Genomic DNA, 26,939 nt, shown 5'->3' on the forward strand with positions numbered 1-26,939 from the left:
AAAGCAGGTAGTCAAGCAAACATTCCAAGTCTTGGGGAGATACTACAACTCCAGACAAGTTCATAAATAGTCGTGATGAAAACAAAATATAAAGAATCATGGTTTTGAGCAGATTTACAAGACTACAAGACTCCTCTACTTATGCATCTGGAATGAAAAGAAGAAACAGTGGTATTGTAAATCTTGTTAAACATTTAAATATTACTCTGTATTAAAATCAGCCTGCTCAGTGAAAATACAGGATGTTTTTTAAACAGTTTAGTTATTAGTAAAGCATTTTTTTTCTAGAATATTATCATCACAAATTTGTTTTGTATTGCCAAGATCAGCTGGGCATTTTGTTTTTATTATGCATAGTCTTTTGTCATTTTTTTTTTGTTCTGCAAGTTAATTTGACTGCTGTGCATAAGTGAAGTGAGCAATTCAGTAATTAACTTTGGTGTTTTAAAATGTATGAACTTTAATTAGATTTCATTATAAACAAACAAATGTCAACCATAATTATAAGCTCCTTGGTTTAACCACATATTATCCCTTTTCAAACAAACTTGATGTCAGACAAATTAAAATCAAGCAGCCAGCAATTTTGAGTTGAATTTTACATGATCTGCCAGTAACCTGATTACTTTAACTTCAATATCATTACAGGAAAAGTATTTCAAGAAAAATAATTACAAGAATTCCAACAGGAGACAAGCTTAATTGTATTGATTCAAAAGATGCATGTATGCCGAAGGAATAATGTTATCTTAAATCTACAGTTACTATTAAAATTATATTGTCTGGCATGAAAAAGGCAATTTGAGATCAGTGTCTGGAAAAGCAGATACAAAACTAACTGAAATAATTATCTTTACACCACTATACTTTAAGCAACAAAATATCAATGTGGAACAACTTCAAGGCATGAAGGTTTGCAGGTTTATTTACTGACTGGTGTATCTATTAGTACCAGGAACAAGTGGAGCTGTCAGGACATAATGAAGGTAAATGATTAGTTAGCACAGAGACTGAGCTCTTCTTCAATGCAATAAGAGTTAATTAAAGTTTACCACCAAACATCAACCAAAGCAGGATGTTGATCAGGTTTCAGCATTAAGTGCAAACAGACAATGGTTGGCAGCAATTAGTGCAGCTATCAAATGACATGCAATTATAATTATACATTTAAAACAGCTAAAGTCTTCTAGAAGGGAGGGAAGAATCCCATCAGCTTCTTCGACTACATACAGTCAAAGTGCAGGAAACAGGTATCAGATATATCACTTCAATATTGTAAATCAATAGAATTAAACAAAAAAAAGGCTGTACAAGCACATTATCTGAAAAAGGACAATTCACAGTACATGAAATGGAAGAAATCTGCAGGTGACTTCTAACAAAGATAAGTACTAGCTAGATTAAATAAATTACTTTGCTGCTGCCACTCACACTGACACGCATAAACAGAGAAGTGTTTGGGATTTAACGGGTGGTGGCTGCCACTTTATTACACATTTCTAAGCCAAACTCAAGGTTACCTGGTATCTTTAGTCCCTGTGGCCACGTTCATAGCATGAGAAGGCCCAGAAGGACCATGGGCCTGAAGCCCATGAGCATAAAAGGTAGTTTCACATGCTAGCTGCAAGCCCGCTGCAAGGAAACTTGGGCTTCCCAGAGGCAATTGCCTGGTATCTGAGCCACAGCCTAAGGCTCTGCCACACATCCCCTGCTCTCCACCCCCTCCAATAAGCATGTGCACTAGTTCTGCCTGCTCTCAGACTTATGCCCAAGTTTTGGGAAAGCAAAAGGAAGTGAGAGCTTTCCATGGACAAACATCGTGCGTTGCACAGTAGCGATGCAGACACGCTAATAATCCAGAGCACAGCGTGGGCTGGTGCTGTCTGCTGACACACTCTGCTCCCTTTCGAAGGCCTTGCGTAATGGTGGCACCTACCAGATCAGTGATACAACGGGGCTGATAACAAACTTAATCTTCTTCCCAGCCTTCCATTAAAACCAAAGGAAAGATGGTAAACTTGCAGCAGCACCTCTAATAGCATCACCAAACAAAGGAAAAACTGCTCATAGCCCAGTGCTGGCAGTCTACTGAACCCTCTCAGCATGCATCTGTAAAGCCAAGACCCCCAGTTCTGTAGTATCAAACACACGGTACATATTCCTCCCACAGGTAAATGTTCCTTCCACAGATAAATACCCATTAGTAACTGGTGTAGCCAGACAGACAATTAGCTACACACATCTAGTATTAGGACAATTCTCAGTAACTTCTCCACACACTGAAGATGGAATAACTCACACCCACTGACTCCTCTTGGGCTGGCATAGTGCAGGTAATGAGATTACCTGATTAAACACCTGGTTCACATGAGCTGAACAGATCTGGCAAGTAGGATGCCCATCTCAAAGAATTAATGATTCAGCATTTTTATGGACAATGCAGTGGAAAAAGCATCCTGCTCTTCCTAGGTATGTAACAGGAAGCAAAACAAAGCTTTCCAGAAGACAAGTAGCAGGTTTCCAAGAAAGCTAAACTGTGACAAATTAAAACCCAATGATGAGAGGGGCAAAGGGGTTAGACAGCAGGATTCACTGCTGAAGGATACCACTGAAATAGTGAATCTATCAAGGTTAAAAAACAGAATGGAAATTGGCTGCCAAAATTATCCAGAGTTATTGTAATGAATGTGAACAAAACAAAAACAAAAACTGTAAGGGATATTAAATCTTATTTTTCAGGGGTCTAAAAAATTTGCATTTGCAATCTTGCCATGGTAGGCATATTCAACAGGTTATCCTACATCTGCCTACAGTGATATTTTTCAAAAGCATCTTGTACAGACTAGTCAAAGAGAGAAGAGGCTAGCCATACCAGAATCCCAGTCTGGCAATCAGTATGTTTTTATAGTATGAATTACACCCCGAGCATCTACAGCAGGGAGACTACCCTTATATTTTATTTGAACTAACCCATGCAAAAAGATCATCAGCATCAGTTCATATTTAAATGCTGTGTTAATTTCCACAGTGCCAAATTCAGTAAACCTTCTTTTAAGATTGTAAAGACCATATTTTTTTTATTCTAGAAGCAAACCCACGTACATATGCAAAATGCATTAAGATGGGTTTTGTTAATATGTTGGCTACCAATTGTGATTTTCACTGGAATGTGTGCACATTCACATTGCTAAAATTATTTTAATAAAATGCTTTACTGCTTTTCATAGTTCCTGGGCTGCAGCCTAGAGCAGTTCTACAGATTTTTTTTCCCTAACAAACCTCATTTTCCCAACTAATTCTGTTATGCTAGGGATTTGTGCACAGAGTTGGCTAATCCCAGTATTTCCCTAGAGCTGCATCTAAGCTATGGCCCACTCCCAGCACAAAAGTGTCTCCAAAAGCCCTTTCGCCCCCTTCAGCACTGATACACTCATTGGTCCTGACATTTTCACTTCAGCCATGACAAATGAGCTGATGGCTGTGATCAGATTGCACACGAGGACTGCTTTATCAAAGACATATCATTAACTCTCATCACTGTCTTCCATTATGACTCTTTTGGTCAAATCTGTTGTGAAAATGCAAGTCAGTTTAAAAACATAACCTAAACATAGCAACAAACAAATTTCATTAAAAAGCAGGAAAGAAAACCAGACTCGGACGGGATCAGAAGGAGTCTAGCGTTAGCTAAATGTTTCTCTGGGGATTTAAGTAACTGTACTCAACCTCTGCCCCAGTGCAAACATGGCAGTTGACCGTCTTCGAAAGGTCCCTTCCCCCATTGCAGACTGTGAGCACTACTTTGCCTTTTTTAGAGAAACAAAAATAAAGCAGCAGCCATCAAATATGCCTAAAAACAAAGTCAAACCTTTTTTTTTCCTTTTTAGTCTCTGAATCATTTCACATTTCTGTGCGTCTGCTTTTATCAAAATATGTTTCTCAAATAAATCCCTTAAAGAATATAAAATTTTCGTTTGAATCGCAGCCACATAATCACACTGTTTTCTGACTCACATTAAAAACACCAACATAAAGCACTGTCTGAAACGGAAATCTCTCAGTTTCCTAAGAATACCACAACCTTTCTGTCAAGTTAGAACCTAAGTTCCAGTTACACGGTTCTTGTTACATCTAGAGGGTTTACAAAGTATATATTTGTTGTAACGTATTCTAGCAATTCATCTGAGAATACACATCTAGCGGAGTCAACTGTAACACAACAGATCTTGGGAATGGAGGTCATGCTTTGAGATAAAGTGCTATTCACTTTTGGACCATGCAAGAAGCTCTTTATTCCTGTTCTTATTGGCATCAGTTCCCCCTTACCAGAGCAAGAACAAAGCCAAGTGCTCGTGTGAGGTTTATGAATAAATCAGAGGTGAGCCACTTTAAGTGCTGCCCATGATTTCCTTGTTGACAGTGAGCACTTAAACAGGCTTCTATGACCAGCAACTCCTGGCAAACCTAAATGGTTCCTAATCTGTACCCTGCTTCATTTCAGGAAAGAAATTACCTACCCCAATTTTTCTCAAGTCTTCACCTTTTGGGCAACTCCAGTCCCAGCTTTTTAAGAAATTCACATTTGGGGACTGTCCTGTTTCAATGCCAAGTTTTCATGTAACATGCAACATAAAAATCACCATTTTCTTCCTTGAAAACAAATGACAGCTAATAAAATATTATTACGCTGTGCAGCCTAAGTAATTCCCAGACAAACCATTACACAATTCAGTGTTTGTTTAAATTGCACAGATTTTTAAATGAACTTAAAAGATATGTAATATATTTGCCTTCAATTATTAAAATCATGTAAAAAATATGCTGAAAGCAGATTCAACCCTTCTGTAAAGCTACAGCTGGAATCAGGAACATTTATAAATCATTACCATTGAATGTATTTTAAAAATTCAAACAAATCTATTTTTAAATAATGAAAACATTGAAAAACAAACTGATTTCAACAGTAAACTCTGTGCTGGGCCAAATAAATCTGGTTCATCACCATTAGAATCCAATTGTGGAAAAACATTAGGTGTTTCAGTATATATGTCTTTGATGGACAAAACCATTCAGAGACCTATGCTGTTCAATATTAAAGCAGCAGCCTGTATGGAGAATAGATTTCAACATGGAATGAAATCCTTCATTTTTAAGGTCTCTCCCCCCCGCCACAACCCCTCCTCTGTGCCCCACTCCCCCCCCTTTTTTGATATGTCACTATCTCCAGATGGCTGAATTGTCTCTGTAGTAGCTGAGTTATTGTCAAGATCGCAGTTTCTGCTATATTTAAATATTAACATTTTTTTACTCCATTGTCTCTTGTTGCCTTTCCACCCACTCGGGAAAAAGCTGTGATTCCAGCAAGCGTTCCCCTTGGGGCCAGGGGGCAGCTGCCTGGCAGCGCTGACCTGCCGCTGCTGGAATTGTGGCAGGTGCCTCAGTAGACGACGCTCTTCTTTGCAAGGGCCTGATCCAAACCTGGGGAAATAGATGAGGTGCAGCACTGGACTTTGGAAGAGGCCCTCAGTCAAAACTGGAAACTGCCGCAATACTGGAGAAACCACCCATCAAGCAAGAGAAAAATCCACAGGCCAGACCAGTTGGGACTTAAAACTCCAGTGATACTTTTCACTGGAACTAAAATGCCTGTCCCAGTGCACCAGCTGATGACCCAGTGAGAAATCACATTTTCCCTCCCTACAGAAATCAGTTGTAACTGCTGGAAAAAGTCCCAAAGCACATTGCTGTGCTGCAGCGGAGTGGCTCGTGGTTTTGTGTGCATGGGGTGACACTTCCCACTCCAGAGATGGCTGCACTGCAGTGGCAAAGAAAATGATTTTTTTGGTGAGTGGTTCATAAAACTCAAAGGAACTGAGGAATTGAGGGGTGACATATGCCATACAGTTAAATAATTTATTTTAGAAATGCTACATTTTCTTTAATTTAAACCCTTGGTGCTGTAAACAAAATCAATAACCATATTTCAATTTAAAAAAATAGAAAAGGACCTGAGTAAACCCCACAGGAATAAGTTCCCTGTTTAGGAACCACTTTTCACTTAGAACCTTGTTTTCTGGAGTGGGGAAGGCATGTAAAATGTTAGGTAGTAAACAAGGAGAAGCTTATTTGAAGGTGGACAGCCATAGTTTCTCACGCAGAAAAACCACCTGCATTTGAAACTGTAATGTAACACCTGGCAAATCTAAGGATACTTTTCCTTCCTCCCTTCTTATGAAAGCTCTGGCCCTCTGAATACCAAAAATCAAGCGAACCTCCCCAACAAATGAAGGGAAAGAAGGAAGTAATGTTTTTGCTATGAAAAAGAGATTATTCTTATCTGTCACACTACCATCTTCTGGAACAAGTGTGGAAATAACTGGGATTACTCCAGGTTTCCATCAGTGCCCCAAACATTGGAGCACTACCAGTGACAGGTGCCTTGTCATCTCAGATTAGGAGAATTTATAAGGCAGCCTCAGTGTCAAAACAGGGAGGAGCAAGCCTTCAGTAGCTTCAGCCTCTCACAGATCCTCAGCTCTGCTGTTACCTGGTAGAAGAAAGGGAATTGACCCCCCGCTCCAGCCTCTCTGGAAAACCTCTTACAGACCCTCTGGTGCCTTCTGCACTAAGCATATAATCCTTAAAAAATGGAAATGGTAGTATAAAAAGAGATGAAACCTTTTTAATTTGATTTTATAGGATTATTGTCAACTGGTAACTACATGTCTGATTCTTTATCTACTGATATCAAAACTGCCAGTCTTGCCAGTTTTACACCCATATTGCTCCTTTAATTTCAGAGCAGTTATTGTTGATTTAGTTTGAGGTGAATGGCAAGAATCTGGTTCTTTTGGTTTTATGTGTCCTAGGAACATATCAACTCAGATATTTTGTAAGGATTCTCTGTTGCAGACACAGAATGTTTATCTATTTAAATACAGTTTTAAATGTATATCTAGTGTGTGCATCACTTGTTCTGCAGACACTGCTGCACTCTATATGGTAAATGTTTGTTTTCAGAGTCACCATGGTCTATGATGTACATACAGCCTTTAGTTTGTGAACTATTGACCTGAAGGACTATAACACCTTCTTAGGAGCTGGGACAACTGATCAGATCACAGTAAGTACAAAAAGTATGCTAGATTTGTCTGTAAAGAGATCCCAGTTTCTCAGTGTCTTTAAAAATGCTCTCAAAAATACCAAAGGCAAATAAAATACAATTTGGACAAATTACAGTCTAAATATATCTCTTGCTCTCTCTTTTTTTTTTTTTTAATTGAAAGCTCATTCTGAGTAATGTGAACATAAAACAGAGTGTTTTGGTACGGCGAACTTTTATTTTGATCATATAACTTAGTTAAACCATTCCTCAAAATATTTTGTTTAAGCAGAAAAAGTAATTCCTCAACAAGCCTGCCATGTTTCAGTCTGGTACAAACTTTTCTGGTTAGTTTGGAACATGGCGAAAGCTGCAGTAATAGTGAAAATACTGGTATAAAACTCCTATAGAGTGACTATTAAAAAAGGAATAGTGACACATATTAAAGACTAAACCTCCTGCTTTTATTTATGAAAAACAAGTTTATCTCTACAGGTCTGCTGAATACTGCTATCAATAAATTGTTTATTACCATTTTCAAAAACAACAAATCTCAACAACAACCAAAAAGAATCTACTAGGTTTGTTTTACCTACTAGATCAAAGCAAGTCATACGTGTCTTAGTTTCTCCTATCTGTGCATCTGTTAACATAAACATATTTTGTGTTATATCTTATTCTTTACAATCTTGAATCCCAGTATCTCAGCCTTCTGGGTTTCTGCCCATTCAGTAAGAATGCAGACATCACATAAGTTATTATTAACCCATGTGTTATCCAGTTCTACAGTGGCTGGAACTTTGCCAGAGACAACACATGGTGCTTGGTTAACAATATTTTAAAATATAAATTAATTTATTTTTTAAATTAACACATTTTTCTTATGGAAATACACTAATAAGATCCTCACAGAATGACAGAATATACCCTAAGCCTATTCCTTTAAAAGAAGTTTTAAGGAATTTCATAGTTAGCAGCAAAACATACTAAAACCCCCTAGAAGGTCTCTATCTTTGCCTGAAAAGAGAATTTTTGTGACTTTATTCTTCCCAAGAACCTTCTGCATTTACAGTTTTACTTCATTTATCCATCAGTAATCCTAATTTCTTAGAGGCATCTCCAACTGTTTAAATTTAATCAGATTAAGCCCAATACCAAACTAACAAGCATTTACAAATAAATGCTCTGCAAATCGAAAAAAATACCTGAAACAAGTTAATATTTAGTCCAACTACCAACAGTTTTCCACAGTAGCTCTAAATCAGTAATTATGTTGACCTGAAAAAAAGAGATCCTATTTAATATGCACACATACAAATAATTATTCACACTGCATTTGATTTACATACGTACAAAGGAACCACTTCCCACTTTCAAAAGTGGCTCAACACTTATGGTATTTTAACTGCCCTAATTACTGTTGAGAGAACATAATTAGAAGCACTGATCACATTGTCAACAGCTAACCAGTTGCAGCCCTGGCTGGGGGCCTGATCCTGAGCCCGCTGGAGGCAGAGGGGGCCAGCACTGATTGCAGAAGGAGGCCAAGGCTTTTCTCGCCACCTGAATCTACCAGAATTCGTTTCAAACAACGCTGATGCAGTCACGCTGAAAACCCCGCTCCTTACGTACATGTATCAATTGCTATTTCCGTAAGCTTTCTCTGTTTTCAAAGGCAAACGAATAGAGTAATTTTTTCCCCAGCAAGGCTCCTATACCACTTAAACACTTAGCACTGAGTCAGAATTCATAATTTTTTCCAAAAGAGAAACAGTTTAATAATTAAAACAGATATTGACTAAACCCCGCTTCCTTGAATACCAAACTTTTATTAGATTATTATGTGTTGATGCATAATTTCCATTGGCAACTTTTAAAGCAGCTCCTTCCCTCTCTGCCGGCCCCCCTCCTCCCTCTTTCTTTCCCCCAAGCAAAGTGCTGGGAATCCTCGATACCCAATAGTCAATATTTGGTTTGCCTGTCATGTTCCTGGAGCTCCCCTCCATACAAACCTGTGTTTCTCATCCTTTCACTGCACTGTTCTTGTACGTGTTACTTCACATGATGTTGTAAACTCGGGGCATCTTAGCAAGTTGCTAAAATCTGAGCTTCTGCTTGTTTTCTCAAGTCTTGGACAAACATAACTTTAGGGAGAGCTGAACATAGGCAAAAAGAAAGAGGAGCCTGCATTTTCATCTTCCTTTCATCTCAGTCATTCAGTCAACCATTCAGTGCTCTATTCAACAGAGCTTTTCATTATGCAAAAAAATGCTAATCCTTTTCCGATGCTTTCACACTTGTATAAACCCCCATTCCTTCGACTGAAAAGCAATTATATCAGTTTACCTTTCTGTCAAAAACAGGATTAATATTCCAATACCAGAATCTCCTTTTATTTTCCTATCTTTTGCTTTAGGAAACTAGAGATTATTAGTGGTGGTATTCCTTAGAGCAAGAATATATTATTTTAAATATGATTATTTCAGCCAAAGCAAGAGGGGGGAGGGGGAGGGGGAGGGAGAGAAAAAACTTCAGTTGCTGCGGAAACTCTTTTCAGTGACAGAACTGACCTTCCCTTTGCAGAGGCCTGAATAGAATGAGCCTCACTCTGGTCTATTAATCAGAAACAAATTATGAAAGAATGTGGCTGGACTGGTTGACACTATCCTGTCTTGGGAGACTCAGTAACAGCCTAGTAACAATGTCCTCTTCATGGGTAATGAACAGCCATGACAAATGGGGCAGAGAAACTATTTATTTGCATATGCAAATTCTCACACAAGGGAAACATGTACAAACAAGTGTCATTGTAAGGTGGATTAGGCAAACAACGCTTTCTTTTTAGGACATTTTGCAGCCCAGAACATTAGTCAGCACAATTAAACCAGTCTCCATGGAGACTAATGAAATTTCACCATGGTATGAGTTAAATTAGATAGCTAGTTATGTGTTTTCACAATCCAACTTGAAATCCATTATTGTTTCAGAACAATACAGCAATTGTGCCTGGCTGATCTTTGCCAGCTCAACAAGCTCCTAAGTTGACAATTTGCATATGTTAATATAATTAAGCACTAATTACATGAAACTTGTACATATTCACATGCACTTTCCCTGGGCGCTTCTCAGTTTGAACCTTGTCCAAGTCTTTAACCCTTTGAATGAATTTGGAGCAGCAAGGCTCTGCCTTCTGGGTACAGCCCCAAGGCAGATGCAGAAAAGCTCTTCATTTATAAACACAAAGCTTAACCTGGCTTCTCATATTTCTATCAACAGGCTAGAAAACATTTTTGTATGTGGTGGGGTAGGAGAAAGACTTGGGGTGGGGGGGAGCTGGATTGCAAGTTCTTTAGAGACCCAGCTCTGGTAGCCTTTTTGCATATGAAAACACAAATATTTACCCACATAACAGGTTACAAACACATGTATTGCCATTGTCACAGGGTTTTCAAGAACTGAATAGTCAAAAACTAGGCTGCTTTTTACATCTGTGCTCTCAGATCCACAAAAATGGGAATGAGAAAAAGAAAAAAGAGCAAGCAGTAACTAATGAGCTTTACATAAATATACGCAGAGGCAATTAAGCAGTGTTAATTACTATGACAGCAGTTAATTGAATATAATTAGATATTTTAAGCTACTGACTAAGGCATAGTTAAGATTAATTTTATCGAGATTAATTGTAAATAAGAATAGATTAACTGTGTTTTGACAGGCATAAAAAGTAGATCTGCAAATTAACTAGGAGAGCAGAAACTAGCACAAAATCATATATTATCTTAATGTCACACCTCAGAATCATCTGCTCAATAAACATGACTTTTCAAACCCAAACAGACAGGAATCTTGAAGAAAAACAAACAGCTTGCAGAGATTAAAGAGCCTTTTGTCCTTTTTCATGTGCATTTCTTTTAGCAGACTAAATTAAGCGAGTCTGGTGTACGTTTTTAGGAAGGAACATTTCACACTGAATGGAAAAAATGTTCTATCACATATGAAATTCATGCAGCTGTGCGGAACTTGGTCCAGATGGTCTAAGACTATAAAACAACACTAAATGATAGACAGTAGGGCCTTCCCAAGATTATGTGATAAAATCATAACCTCATATTTTGACTTAAATTTTCTGTCATGTATTGTTTCCTTCCAGATCAGATAGCTCCATTTTAATTTTTAACTGATCCTGAATATTCAATGGAAACTCTTAATAAACATTACTGATAAGCATCTGAGCAGAAATCATAAAATGCCCCTTTAGCTTCATTAAAACAATGCTGAATTTGAAGTGCAGAAAACAGTGTCCTGCTTCTACCACAATACTATACTGTTCACACCACTTGGCTTAGCTTAAATAGGTAAAAAATGCCTGATTTTAAATATGCTTCAAAGAAAACCCAAAACACATTCTACCAGCAGATTAATTCATGCATGCTGTTTAAGAAAATTAACAACAAGGCTGAAGAATGCTGAACAAATCACTAATAAGAAAGGAGCTTCAATTGATTTTGAAATAAATCAATAGGTGATTAACACAATATTTTTAAAGCAGTAGAATGTATATATATTATATAAACATATACATTATATTTTCAATACCCTTTTAGCTCTTAATCGAACAAGGGCTTTACAACAGTGAGCATGTCCCTTTATTGACTATCAACTTCTCTGGAATGCCTTTAGTCTCTTATAACAAAAATCCAAAAAACAGTCTGTGAAACAAGGCTACGACAAGCCATTCTGAAGTGAAAGATTTTAAATCATCCAGCCTCTTCTAATAGACTTGAGACTTATTGAGGTAGAAACCATAAAAAATGAAGAAGGGAAATTTAATCCCTGAAATATTGATTTGCACATTAATATCATATAGGCAGAGGGCAATTTGGCTTCATGGAAATGACACATTGTCGACCCTTGGTGAAGTCAGAGCCAATCTAACTGCTGAACATGTCTGAATCTCAAGAGTTATTAAGGGCTTCCCTTCTTGCCTTTATGACTTTTCTTCAGCCTACCAATGCAATCTTAAATGTATTATCTTTAAGAAATAATTGTAAAACCTCAGGGGTTTTCCAGTTAATGGAAGGGAGGCTAAACCACATCAGATTCTGAAATGCAACATTAAACCCTTGCAATCAACAAAACCACCTCAATTCTCATCCATCCAGTGCAGGATCTAATATTGTTATTAGAGATAATCAAATTTCATTGTGTAAATTTAGGCTTATGGTCAGAATGGAAGCAGTAAATTCTGCAATATTAAACAGTGATTTTTCTCAGCCCCCTTTATATGTTCTTTGATGGCACACCATCTTTACAAATAAACCTAAACTATTCAAAAATTGAGGAATACAACTGTCACCCTATTCTGAAAGATGCATGCAATGCCATTTACCATCTCCACAGCTTTCCTTTAGTTTTAACTTGATCTAGCGGATAAGTTTCATTTTAGAGAATAATAAAGCAGTATCACTGCATAAACCACACAGCAGGTACTATTACTGTGACTTACACAGATGGTTTACCTGACCTTTCTTTGTTCCTTGGGTAGGTTTCACTTTTGCAGATTTACGACTTTTCCCTCTATATTTCATTGACCCTCTATGTTCATTATCATAAAAATGAAAACTATTGAATACATGTTTATGTTGGCAAAGTCCTAAAAGCCCACGACTAAAGGATAAAGAGATGCTACAATGCACTGTGTGGATCTCTAGATCGTACACTATAAATATTCAAGCACAGATAGCACGAATAACTGAATAATCCTGGTGAGCCCCAGCTCTGGAGCCAGGTGCAAGAGGTTAAAACAGCTGGCTAGCCATCTTTTATTTTGTGTGCCTTCCTACCGGCTGAAACCGCAAACCCTGAAAACTAGCAGATATTCCCTCAAGGTTGATAGTCTGATTTTTTTCATTTCAACCAGTTTAGTAGGATCCCCCAGTCGAGAAAAGAGAGAAACTCCTTAAATACAGGCAGTTGAATAGGAAGTGGAGCAATGATGATTAAGGCTCTTCCCCCCACACACCCCCCAACCTTCAACCCCCCGTTTATTTCCACAATCTTCTCTGTGCACCTTCCCATCCAAATGTTTGTAGTCCTTATTTCAAAGAAAAGCAGTCCGGATCGTTCTGTCAGTTTTGCCAGCAAATATAAAGTAAAACAAGTGTTGATGGCACTGAGAGTGTTACATACCCAGGCTGTGTTTTTGCATTGCTCTCAATGGAAGCGATCGATGCCCATGTCACAGTCGCGTCCCAATCGCAGCCAAGTCTCTGCCTCAATCTAACCAACAACAGGCAGGGCTGCAAAGGCTTCTCACTACCTCTTCCATCCATCCACCACCAAACTAAAAATATAATGCTACATATGATCTTTTTAAACACTCCACCACCGCTCCTAAGGATCGAGCCACTGCAAATCCAGGGGAAACACGATTGAAAAAAAAAAAAACACCATCAAAAAACCACCCTCACAGCAGCCACCCCAAAAGCACCCGAGCCCTCTCTTTCCACTCTCTCGCTCTCCTCTTGCCAACTACATAATCCTTGATAAAACCGGAGCAAGGCTAATAAAAAGAAAATTAAAAAAAAAAAAAGAGGAGGACGGAATGGAGCCGAGGAAATGCAACTGTCAGAAAACGGGATGGTCAGACTTCCTGAGTGAACCTGCCTGTGTCTGGCTTAATGTAAATCTCCACCATCTTCAGCCTGGCAAGTTGTCTTTTGGTTGGGCTTTTTTTTTTTTTTTTTTTTTTTTTTTTTTTTTTTTTTTTGGTGGGGAGGGGGTGTTATGTTTGCGATCTCTGCCTTGGTACCTAAGGAGGAAGAGGAGGAGGAGGAGGGTGTGTTACTGAATGGTGGCTAAAGCCTCCTCGGGACGGCGCTGAGGTGAAACAGGCTGAACCCGACTGATGTGGCTCCTCTCTCGGTTGGACCCAGTGCCCTAAGCAGCCGATGAGAGACCCCCGGCCGCCCGGCTCGCAGGTAACAAAAGAAATACCAACCCGTATGTTTTCTGCTGCTGCTGCTGGGGACGCTGTGGGGTGGGGGGGCAGAAGATGCAGCAGGGGAGGTGTGGAGGGGAACCGCCGTAAGTTGGCATCGGATGGGGGGAAAGTTTATTAGCAATTTTGTAGGAAATTTCATGTCAGGCGAGAGGAGAAAGCAGGGACGCGTCTGCCATTAGCCGCCGTGATGGGAAGGGATGCACTTGATTCTGGCCACGAGCAGTTAGAGCAGAAACCGAACTGCGGCTCGCTGTTTATGACCTTATTTTTTTCTTTTTTTCTTTTTTTTTTTTTTTTGTGTGTGTGTGTCTGTTGGCTGGGGTCCTTTAATACACCTTAGCCCTCGGTTAAAAAAAAAAAAAAAATAGACGCCTGTCCAGCAAAACAACCAACCTCCCCTTCAAAAATCTCAGAAAGGTTTCGCTGAAAGCAGTCCCCAACCCTGCCCGCGGGAGCCTTTCCCGCGGAGCGGCAGGCACGGCTCGGCACCGCGGGGATGCCGCGGGCTCCGCCGGCGCCCGGCTGGCAGCCGCCCGCAGGCAGTGGCAGCCGCACATCCCCGCCGGCGGGTCCGCTCCGCGCCGAGCCGAGCCGGGCCGAGCCGAGCCGGGCCGGGCCGCCTCCCCGCGCCGCGCGGCGACACTGACAGAGACGCAGGGCGCGCTCCTAACGGGCTCCTCTTCCTCCTGCTGCCAGAGACGGCAGCCAGCAGCAGCACGATCCCCCGGCGCGCACACACACACACACACACACACACACACACACACACACACCCGCACGGCCACCCTGCCTCTGCTCCTGAGAAACCTACCTGCAAAAGAAAAGGGGGGAGAAGGGAGGTGGGGGGGAGAGGGGAAAAAGCACCCCACACTTTCTCCTGTACACCCGCACGCAGTCAGAGTCCCCATTGCCCTGCTGGCACCCCCCTCTCCCCTCGCCCGAAAGCGAAAGTTTGAGAGGCCGAGGGGGGTGGAGATGGGGAGGAGAGGGAAGGAGGGTGAGAGAGCGGAATCTGCCTTTAAAAAGCACCTCAAAGTTTCGGGGGGACCGAGCTGCGAAACAAGAGTGCGAGCTCTAAAGGGGCTGGCAAGGGATGACTTCTGACAGCCGTAACGTCTTTCCTAATCTGACAGTATTCCCCCCCCTCCCCGAGCTCCCTAGGAAAAAAGAGCGGAATAAAAAGTGGGGGGCATCCCCCGAACCTCTTCTGCAAAGTGAGCAGGATCCTCCACTTAATCCGAAAGTTACAGCCCGAAAGAGAAAAAAAAAACGAAACCCACAGCCCCAAACCAAAACAAAAAAAAAAATACACAAACAAAACATAACGCCCGGATTAAAAGAGAAAAGCAGATAGAGAAAGAAAGGAGAGAGAAAAAGCAGCCTCTCCTTCCGAAATGAGAGCAAATACTGTACCTAAAAGTGGGGAAACAGGCAGAAAAAGGGGGGAGAGAGAGAGGGGAGAGGTACATGGGATCTGGGGATGTGAGTGTGTGTGTGTGTGTATGTGAGAGAGAGAGAAAGAGGCACAGAGAGAGGGAGAGAGAGAGAGAGAGCGAGAGCGAAATATCAAAGATTGTGCAAGATCAGCCTGGAAAGATAATCGATACTCGACCTAAATTTAACACAAACTACTCAATAAAAGTTAAAGAAAAAACTTACTTTCCATTTCCCCTCGCAGTTCCTACTGGATCTTCGCCTCTCTTTTTTGTTTTGCTTTATTTACTTAACAGCTGATCACATCCAAGTAAACGAGAGAAGGTTCATTAAAAAAATAATAAAAAAAATAATCCTCCAACTTTATTGGGTGAAAATAAAAATGATTGAGCAAGAAGTAGGGGGCATGGAGCGGTCCTTTGGGGTCCGGGAGTTGTTAAAGCATGTGCCGACCGCGGTCTCGCTGTTTGGTTGTGAAGGGGTTGGGAAAAGGAGGAAAGGAAATGAAAATCCGATATGTCTTTATTCTGCTAATTATTATCGTTTTAGCCCTGTTTAAAAAAATGGCTGATTAAGTTGAGTGCGCATGTCTTTGTGTGTCTATTCCCGATATGCACTCTGGGAATGAGAGAGAGAGAGAGAGAGAGGAGAGAGAGCGAGGGAGAGGGAGAGAGAGGGAGAGGGAGAGGAGAGGGAAGAGGAGAGGGAGAGGTGTAATTAGTGAGGTGATCAACATTCTCCGGGCTGCAAATGACGCGCAGCCCCGGAGCCGGAGAAGCGGGAGCTGTCACGGCTGCCGGGGGCTCGCCGGGGCTGCGGGAGCCACAGAGCCAGCCCAAAGAAGAAGGGACAGCAGAAAGGAGCTCATGGATACAAACACAAGTCTGCAAACTTCATTAGTAACACAGACACACACGCACAGGCACACAAAGTAGATGGCTAGGGAAAATTAAAAAAAAAAAAAAAAAAAGGGCGGGAGGGTGGCAGACTTGCTCTTTTAACTGTTTGGAAACTTAAAATAAACGGGTCCAAATTAATTATTTCATCAGGGAGATATTTCTGTCTGTCTTTCTCTTCCATTTTCTCTCTTTTAATGAGAATGTAATGAAAAAATATTTTTGCATCCCATTTTTGCAATGGTCTAGTGAATGTATGACATGTCTGTAAAAGGAAAGGTAATATATCTAAGATAGGGAATAACTACCCATACAGAGATAAAGACGGATTTATTTACACATACACACACAAACGCACACATGTATGCGCTCACATCCTACATCGTATTTACACATATGCACATACACTCCACATACACGCAGTCACACAAAACATAACACACCTTATTTGTTGACTCCATGTGACTGCTTGGAGATACCAACAAAGTAAAAAGCAAAGCCTACCAGAATATACAATATCAACTATAAACAGCCTTATCAAAATGAAGTAAATATCAGCCCAGGGAAAGAATCTCTTTGCATACAATACAGGTTTCATGCATATACATGCATCATCTTCCACTTTCCCTGCAAGTATTGATATTTTATTAATATTTTATCTGCTATATTTTACCAGACATATTTCATTCTTGGGGGGGCGGGAGCGGGGCACACTATTATGATGAAAAGTAGGGTAAAATGTACAGATGTCATTATAAATCGAAATCTTCTACAAATATTTTCCTGTGTGGGATTTAAGAAGATTGCTTCTCATTTGAAAATCTAATTATCTTAACCTAATACTGCAGATGTGAATATGACTGACACTTTCATTAAAAGATAATTAACTAAAACTAGGAATAGACATACTTTAAAATACCCCCCACTGAAGATAAAAACATGACTATTCAAAGAGCATCCAAATACACAGCAAGAACACGTGCAGATTTTTGATAATGCTATTCCAGAAATGGGTATACCAGCAATGGTCACTAAGTCACAGTTACACACAAGAGATATTTACAGTACCAAGGACCCTGCGCAGGTGAACCATAACCTTAGAGCTGACATGCCTTTGAAGTTCGTGATTCCTGCGATACACATCAAAACCTTGTCTTAGGCCTTAAACATTAGAAACCAGCAGGAAGGTTTTATCACAACCTTCCATTAAAAGCGCGCAACAACAACAAACCAGCAAAATCCAGGATGGCAGAAACAGACACGTCTCTGGGCCCTAAACCTCCTGCTCCAGGAGAACATTTTGCAAGTATTGAAACTAAGGCTAATAGGAAAATCCCCACCTGATGATGAATTAAGGCTGCCCTTAAGGAAGCACAGGCCAGTGTCAGGGAACCCAGTGTCTAAAAGCAGATGTTTAAGGTCAGAGTGAAGGTCCTGATAGTTTTAGGAAAAAGAAAAGAAGAGAAAAAAAGAAAGGGGAAAAGAAAATAGGTCTTTGGAAAGGGGAGGAAAAAAAGGACAAAAAAAAAAATCACCAGCCTGAAAGTACAGCTATTCCAAAAATCAGAGTCTGCAAATAAAGCAGGGAAGGAGCCCTACCCCAATCCAGAGAAACCTTACTTCAAACTTCAGTAAAATCTCCAAGACTCGAACTTAAGGAAAAAGTCAGGGACACTGGAGGGTTGGTGAAAGCAACTTTATTGCTTTTCCAAGCCTCACCTAAGCGTTGGCCCAGCTCATCAATGAAAAAAGATGTGAGTATATGTATGCAGATTTCCACAGGCACTGCGCCCTGTCAATGAAGGTAATAAGGAAACTAGCGATATTCTGCATCGTTGTTTACAAGGTGGAAAAAAATGCAAACAAAGAGTGAAAATGGAATCTCTGAAACCAGTTTATAGTTATCAGATTGAGGGAGTATGATGGAAAGAGAGCTTTTAGGTTTAAATTGTAGATGAAACAGGACTGAGATAGAAGGATGCATTGTCCGTTCAAGTGCATGCCTGAAGAATGGCAACACATTTCCTAAGACTGAAGACAACTAAATACAATGTGATGAAGAAGCACCTGAGAACAATACATCTATTTCAAATTCAAGTGCAGAAACACATATACTTAATGTCACAGAAGAATAAGGAAACCAAGATAATTTAGTTTTAAAATCGTCTCCCCTCTCCGCACTTCCCCCCCACCTCTTCTATTCCTAGTGCTTTTTTTCCTGGTGAAACATCAATATCATTAATGTCATTAATGTCAAAACACCAAACGTCAGAACAGTCAAGTCATTATTTTTTTGGCTTTAGAGTTTTTTTCCTCTTTCTCTCTTCTTGGAGGGGGATATAGGTTTATGGTGTTCTTGAGTTACAGCTAAAGGAACAAAGGAGAGGGGTAATAAGGCAGGAATTGCGAGAGGAGAGTCCACATTTTTCAAGGTTTCTTCTGCTACTGTTTACTGTCCTTCCTAACGTTTTAATTCTCCTCTCTATTTCTCTCTCTCTCTCGCTTTCTCTCTCCCTAAAAATAGTAGCTATCGCGAAGCGGGGTGTGTAGGAAAAAAAAAAAAGGCACTACGAGGTGTTAACAGTTTAGAAGGAACCCGGGGATCGCCACGTAGCTAGGAAAAATCGAAGAAGGTTAATTCCGGGAGGCAGCAGCGGCAGGTTTGTGAGATGTGATAAGAGCGGAGCGCAGCGCGGGCTGGGGGCGGCCGGCGCGGAGGACCCGGGGCCGCCGGCGCGGCTGCGGAGCAGTGCGGGGCTCCCGGCGGGCGGCGGGAGGGCTCCCCGGCGGCGCGGCCCGGCCCGGCCCGGCCCGGCTCCCGCTCCCACTCCCCTCTCTCCTCCCTCTCTTGCTCAGCTGATCGCCCCTGAAGACTCACGCCTAACCTCTCATCTCCTCTCCTCTTGTCTCGATGGACCCCCCGCCCACCTCCTCCGAACTTCTCCTGCAGGCACCGTTACACATTTTGGGATTTTTTTGAGCCTCCTGTTGAAACCACAAAAAGCTCTTGATAGTGACGTTACATTTCAAAGAAAAGGGGAAAATTAAAAGAAAAACCCTCAGCCTTTTCTGTCCTTCACCACCTCCAGCCTCAGCCCCAAGGAAAACTTATTGGCCTGGGCGAGACGGAGCTGATGGGGGCCAGAGCCGGAGACTGGCCATTCTTTAATAGACAAAGAAATCCTAGCCCAAACCGGGCTCTGTTACACCACGTCTCTCCGTCAAGCTCATTTCACTCCCTAAATCTGCGCTGCGGACACACAGGGGCACAGGGATCTGCATAATTACAGACATAGCCGCTCCCCTTTTTAATAAACCGACATAATTCCCTAATAAGCGTTCCCTTCCCCCACCTTCTCCTCTCCCCAGACCCCAACCCAAGGGAAAGGGGATCCATGTCTTTTTACTGCGTTCCCTAAGTCTATAGATGAGCTCAGTTTGAAACGAGGTATTACAAGATTTCAGTGTTACAGACCCTTTATCTGAGCTACAGACACTTTCAGATCCCCAGCCCCCACCTCTTCTCCTTTTTGTTGTCTCTTCTCCTCCCGGGGGCTATTTGACAAAGGCAGTGTGTTAACTAACATTTTTGTTTAACTCAGCAACTTCTTTTCAAAACATACTTAAACCTGATAGCAATCTCTTGTACTTTTTGTCTTTTTCTTCCCCCCCCACCCCCGATGAAATTGACTCTAAACCCAAAGCGTTTGGCTATTATTAATAATTTCTCTGTTTTCAGGTATCATGTATACAAATCTATTGTTAATTTACAACGCCGCCCCCCCCCCCCGCCCCAACACATTCCACTAGACACTAAAAAGGGTTGGGGGCGGGGGACGAGGACGAGGGGAAGAGGGAGGAGGAAAGGAAAACAAAAATCCCCGATCTGATTCCTGGAAAGTTTTGTTCGAAAAAGAAATAAAACAACAATAACATTGCATTTCAATTCTGCCCTCATTGCCCCAGATTTGGCATTCACCTACTGAAAGTGCGTCTAACGAGCAGTGACCTTAGAGAAAAATCACAGCCGAATAGTATAGACATCTCGCTGAGATTTTGAGCTAAATAGTGCCGTTCCCGATTGGCTTTTTGTTGTTGTTGTTATTTTGGCCGGAGCAGCACAAAAACGCGCACCCGGACGTTACTATAAATAAAAGCTTTCCAGGTCTGAGCCTGCTGCCGGCGTTTCCTCCGGAGCCTTAACAGCCCTTTTTCAGCTCCTTTCTTGGGCAGATCGCGGGGATTAAATGCCCTGAACCTGAGCTCCTGGCCTTGGATGGGAAGGGAAAGAAAAAGGGAGAGGGAGAGAGAGAAAGGAGAGGGTGAAGGAGCCAGGCGCCCTCTGGGCTTTCAGAGGTCAACGCTTTGACAGTGCTCTGACCTCCCTCCCCTCCCGGCAACCACCCCAGTGTTTATAAACAAAAACAGTCAGGACTAGCCCCAAACAATAGCAATTCACCAACTTCACAGGCACTTCACCAGCTCTTATGCAAATAAAGGAAAACGACCGCTTACCACCGCTCCCCCCCATCCCCTCCAGAAAGCCCAAGAGCATATTTCCAGCAGTGATATATCCAAGGGAAAAATTTTACATTCTATTCTGGAAAAGGACAAAAAGGGACTTCAGAAATAAAACGGTTCTGCTAGAAAGACAGACAAAAAGGGAGAAAAAGCCAATAAAACTACCGATCTTACTGCAGAAAGAGAAAAGTTATGAAATATTTATACCTAAATCCAGCAATCCACACTGCCAATAAAACAGGAATCTTTGTTGTGTAGACGATATGCTAAACTACCTCTGCGACAAACAGCGATTATAAAGCAACCAGAAAAAGTTATTTTCGCCCAAGGAGCCAAGTTTTCAAAGAAAACGTGTGGATTTTACAGCTAAATAAAAGCCACCACCTCTGTGTTATCCGTAAAAACTACACATAAATTAAAAGCACCGTTAAAAGAAAAAAACCTTCCAGCAAGCAAGCAGCACATCTGATCTGACTTACCAAAAAAAAAAAGTATAATTAAAACCATCTTTAATTACAAAAAACAGCAAGCAAAAACTAAATGAATCAATGCTTTCTCCCCAAAATGTTGTCCGCCAAGGTATAGAAATGACAGTTCTATAGTCCTGCATTATAGCGTAACTGAAACTCCACAATTCAGGAATTGATTATGCGATAAGGAAAAAAAAACAAACCGTAAAAGGTAAAAAAAAGGTCCTAATGATTTTCAAACTTTTGTTTAAAAAAATGATGAAGATCAGAAAAGGTTGGAGGAAAAGTTAAAGGAAATATACCTCAAGAGAAAAAAGACCATCTCCTTTTCTTCTTTGTCTATCAGTCTCCAGTTAAAGCATATGGAAAATGTTTTCAAAATGCCTAGATTTGGCACATTGTCATTGCAAAGAGAGGAGCGCAGTGATGCTGTTATAGAAAATGGGAAATAAATTCAGGATTGGGTGCTGCCTCCTTCAATGCGGATTTATCTAAGTTTAATTTAATATTCCGCAATCACTGTATGATCGCATATAATTCACCAAGATTTTTAAGGGCTTTGCCTAAATATTTTGACCACAGGCACAAAGTAATTTAATCACATTATTTCCTTATTTTATTTCTGTTTATTTTTCTCATTAAAAACACTTTAAATTGCAATTGTAAATAATAGAAATGATGGAATATTAGGTTTGGGCTGAACAAACGCTCAGAGAAGATATTAGCTTTGTTAAAATCATTCCGAACGTAAAATCAAAAAGCACAAAATGGTTGTTTGTAAAACACTAAACCTTTAATCGATTTATTGGCATTCTGATCGATTAGATAAACGGAAATCTATAGTAAACATAAAAGCATTTAAAATATTTTTCTCTCATTTATAAACAAAACTTTTCTTTTCAGTAGAAAAAAATGATTATCTAACGACTAACAGGAAATTCTTCAGATATCAAATTACGATAATAAAATTATTTCCACATGGAAAGGGATAATGACAATGATGATAGTAATTATAATAATGAATAATTCAACAGCCCTTTGACATATATGGAAGAGCCTGGTTCAAAAACAGCTTTTGAAGGGGGCTACTTTTAGGGGATTTTTTAAATAAAATTGAGTTTTTGGCTGAAATGCTTAGATCAAGTGACAGTTTAGATGCATGTGCTAAAATTGCGTTATTTTTTTTCCTGCATTTTTTCAGGCTGGAGCATTTGCTTTGACATCATCCCCTAAGTTAACACTTAGCAGTAAATAAGTATGTAAATATATAAGGTACCCCTGAATTTGTGGGGGAAAATTTTGTCTTCATGCCAGGGCGAAGAGAATGGGGACCCTTTACCTTATAATTTAAACGATTTCCCTAGCTTGCAGCGTACCTTCCAGATTACAGAAAAATTCTGCAGGCAATAATGTCTTAGACCATTTAAGTGAAAGAACACAATTTATTTAGGGGTGGAGGGTGGGGAACTGTAAGCCGGAAAAATGCAGCAATCAGAGCTTGTGGCATTCTAGCTGCGCGAAGAGGAAGTGTTGCTGTAACGGGTATTATGTTTATTTGATAAAGAAAATCAATGAAAGTGGCTGTAAAGTAGTTAGTGAGGCGTGTGTTTGGGACTCGGGTTGAATAGTGACTCCAACGGTCTGGTCGATGAGCTCTAAGAGCTCTGGAAATCTAACCTAACCCTCAGAGTGAGCTCTCTCTCACTCAGTGCTGCACCTTCCCCAGGCTGGAAGACTTCAGTCCTTGTCTCCTCCCTCTGTCTCCTTCCTTCTCTCCCCGCATCCCTCCCTCCGTCCCTCCTTCCCTCTCTCCTAGTTTTCCGCTCCTGCTTTCCTTCTTCCCATTCGCTCCAACTGTTCCCTCTCCCAGGTTTATTTGCTCCCCTTAATCTCTCCCATTTTCTTTCTATCTCACTTTCATTCTCTCTTCCCATCTCTGCCGTAGCTGTTTCCTCCCTATCCAGCTGGTTCTCTAAGTTTCCCTGTGCTCTTGGAGACTTTTTCCTCCTCTAATTCTCTTCCTCTCCTCTCAGGTATTAGTATTTCTAAGTTTTCTTCCAGCCTTTTTCCTATCTGTCTTCACCAGCCAAATTTATCTCTTATTTTGGATTAGTTCTTCCGGATATGTGCTATATTAGTAATTATCCCTACTCATTTCCCTTTCACACACCCATGCTGAAGGGATGAGTGCACCACGCTCTTTCCACAGTTGGAATATTTTATACCTTGGCTAATCTTCAGTGGTGCTTTACTTAAGACTTTCTGCAGCTATTTCCCTCCTTTTCTCCCGCTAATCTTCATTCCCTCTAATTTACAACAGAAATGTTTCTCCTCCTCCTTTTCATTTCCTACTTTACTATTTCCTTTGGGGTTTCTAAAGAGTAGTACGTCCTTTGCATTTCCCTACCCCCATCTCTTTCACTGTTTCACTTCAACTATTTTATTTACCCGGTTGGTAGGGGGATATTTCTTTCGTTAACAAGTTTATCTCCCTGTATTTCAGTCCCAGCCTATTAAAAAAAAAAAAAAAAAAGAGAGAGAGAGAAAGAAAAAAAAAGTTGAGTTTGTGGCTCTTTTCAGCGAACTAACTTGGTTTCAAACTTCTGGTTTGGATTATGTGTCATTATCTATTTTCCCTTATCGCATCCCCCGTTGCCCTCCGTGCACCCCTCCCCCCACCCCCTCCCGTACACCTCCCCGTTGCTAATAACATCTTTAGTGTGGTCAATGTTAAATATGGCAGATCCCTGAAAAATGCTTCCTCTCCAGCTCTCTGCTGGAATTCATTACCAGCCCCACTCTTCCTACCGCGCCGTGTCTGCGGGGCCCGGCGCGGCCGGTGCCCAGGGCTCCGCGAAGCCTCCGCAGGGGCCGCGGGATGCGCGGCGGCCGCTCCGCGCCGCCGCCGGGCAGCGCCCCCGAGCCGCGCAGCCGGAGCTGTGTCGGCCCCGGGGCCGCGGGGGGACCGGCCCGGAGCGCTGCGCTCCGCCGGAGCCCCGCCGGGCCGAGGGAAGCAGTGACGCCTCCGGCGGGGGCGGCCCGGGGCAGGCGGCCTGCGGCGGGGCGGGGGCGCTGCCCCTCGGCCGGCCCGGCAGGTGCGGGGGCTCCGCTCCGCAGCGGCGGGCTCCCCGCCGGCAGCGGCAGCATCCCCTCCGCGGGAGGTGGCCGGCTTTCCCAGCCGATCTACCTGCCCTCGTTTGTCTGGGGCAGGAGGTGGGGGTTGAGGTCTAGCTCTTATTATTTTCTTTTTCCCCCTTCCCCCCTCGTTCCCCCATATTCCTTCCTTTCCTTCTTTTTTATTTGGCCTTTTCCCGTGTTATACCCTGATTGTCTGGAGTGGGATCTAGATGAGGGATCCCCCCTGGCGAAGTCACTCATGTGCTGCTGGCTGTGACACATGCTATGTGTGTCGCCTTTGTATGGTCCTGGTTGGGCCACATGCACTTAGCCTGCAGTTTATCGAAGGATTTGCTTTCATGTGTGTGGTGAGTGCTGGAATAAAGCAGGATTTCAAAGGGTACCACTAGAATTAACGTTTCAGACTTGGTCTGGGTTTTGAATAAACCTTAACCCGAGGAAATGATTGTTCCAGGTTAAATGGCCCTAAACTGTCCTTTTTTTCATTAATTGGGATCTTCTGTTTTGTTCTTTTGACAATTCTTTTAAAGAAGCTGGAGGAAGAAATCTAGTTCATTAATTTCTTCCATACTGACTGAAACATTTTTGCTGTTTTACACATGGATGGAGTTATGTTTAGACTTTTCTATAGGTTACACACATGAAGTGAACAGCGGGGGCTCGATCCTGCCTGTCCCTTCTTGAGTGAGTAAACGTAGATCTGGCCCGCTGTCAGAAACTCTCACTACTGTTAGGACCTCTGTTCAGTGTGAAGTCTGATAACATGGTTTTACCTGTTTCAGACACCCATAAGGATACCCAAAACAAATGTTGTCATATAATTCTGGTTTGCTAAAAGCATGCTATGTGTTGTTTTTTGGTTGTTTTTTTTCTTTTTTGCTAAACCCCTAATACCTGTAAGTTTCATCTTTGCTTAATTGTGCTTGAGAGAGGAATGTTAGCTTTTACTTTAAATGTTTCATAGTACTGACATGGGCACAAATGGAAATGAATATTTTTGATATTTTCCAAGAAAATACAATACACAAACAAGACAAACAATATAATCCGGAAGTCTTATTATTATACCACAGTGTAGGGGTGTACATTTTACGAATATTTGCCTAGGAACTTAGAGTGCTAAATTCTGTCAATATCTCCATCACTTCTGAAATTATTGTTCACCTATATCCACAGTGACCCCAAATTGTCAGAGAAAAAGCCTGCCAGTTGTAAATCCACATGGGGCTACAACAGGATTGCAATTTATTATAAAGCAGAAATGTTACTGAAGGGAAAATTGGTGCCTATTCCCAAGTCCACACCTGAAAGGAACACACTTTCCAGAAATAAAGATGTTACAGTGGATTGTTTAATTTGTTTTTGTTTTTGTGAGATAGCATCATCATATTAGGTAGATTATATTTATTCTGAATACTTTTTAACCCACTATGAACGTTTTTTAAAAAATTGTTTAAAAATAACAGGCACTACTGAAATTCAACACCACCTTGAAAAGATTAAACTATTTACTTATGCTGCGGACTTTGTGCATGACAATATATTATAAAATAGTCAAGACAGAGATACACTTTTTCCATCTTTCTCCAAAGTGATCTAGCTTGGTATAATATTCTTGCTTCCCTCTGAAATTATGTTACTGAGTGCAAAAAATATTCTTGATGTAATTTAAGAGGAAAGGAAGGGGTATTATAAAACTAAATTTAAACGTATGTTTTAATACTCTGAAAAACAAATATGGAATGTATGTATTTTGTGGGGAGATCTTATATACAATGTGGAAAGAGCTTATTTTAAACAAGTGTGTCTGTACATTCCTTCAGATAACAGTCTGCACACTGTAGTTAGTCATAGGATTTTTGATGTCTTGGTCTACTTTTGACAGAAAATGATTGTAATGCAAGATATACATAAACAAATTCAAAGAGCATCTAAATGCTACTGATTATGAAGTGTTTGTAAAACACCTAATTCCAAAAGATGAAAACTTTTTTTTAAAAAAATATTTACTCCCCAAATAAACTCATTAATTTAAAAAGATGCTAACCTGCATATACAATACAAAGTGGACAACTTTCCACTTTCAATTCATTTCTGATGTCAGGAGGAATAAATATGAACAGAGAAAACATATTTCACTCTTTTTCTGCTTGAATTCATTTAAAATTTTCTCTTCGCAGAGACATCCTTAGAAATTAGAAGTACCCTAGGAATCAGTATTTCCACCAAGTAATTATTTTGAAAATGAATACATGTGCTATTTTCCTTTTTTTTTCAGTAGATAGTTGTGAGTATTGATTGATAAGATAATCATCAGGAAATAAAAACAAAAAGGAAACAAAAACTAGAATATGTTGTAAGGCAACAAATAGATA

At 40.9% G+C, this 26,939-nt stretch overlaps 1 protein-coding gene and 1 long non-coding RNA gene across 8 annotated transcripts in view; one reads left to right on the forward strand and one right to left on the reverse strand.

Annotated features, from left to right (window-relative positions):
• ZFHX4 (zinc finger homeobox 4) overlaps positions 1–16,485 on the reverse strand; it is a 150,508-nt gene extending 134,023 nt beyond the window's left edge. Inside the window, exons 1-3 of one of the 7 annotated variants that reach the window (XM_027691038.1) lie at positions 13,292–13,665; positions 9,115–9,258; positions 8,308–8,380 (exon numbers count right to left, since the gene is read on the reverse strand). The gene's annotated coding sequence lies outside the window, so the exon portion shown is untranslated. The other 6 variants (XM_027690863.1, XM_027691118.1, XM_027690953.1 and 3 more) reach the window with 6 other exon arrangements.
• LOC113971507 overlaps positions 13,881–26,939 on the forward strand; it is a 30,459-nt gene continuing 17,400 nt past the window's right edge. Inside the window, exon 1 of the long non-coding RNA XR_003535584.1 lies at positions 13,881–14,082. This is a non-coding gene — a long non-coding RNA (uncharacterized LOC113971507). The remainder of the gene's footprint in view (positions 14,083–26,939) is intronic.

This window comes from Neopelma chrysocephalum, unplaced genomic scaffold (assembly GCF_003984885.1).
Source record: "Neopelma chrysocephalum unplaced genomic scaffold, ASM398488v2 Primary Assembly neopelma1_22, whole genome shotgun sequence".
NCBI classification, from domain to species: Eukaryota; Metazoa; Chordata; class Aves; order Passeriformes; family Pipridae; genus Neopelma; species Neopelma chrysocephalum.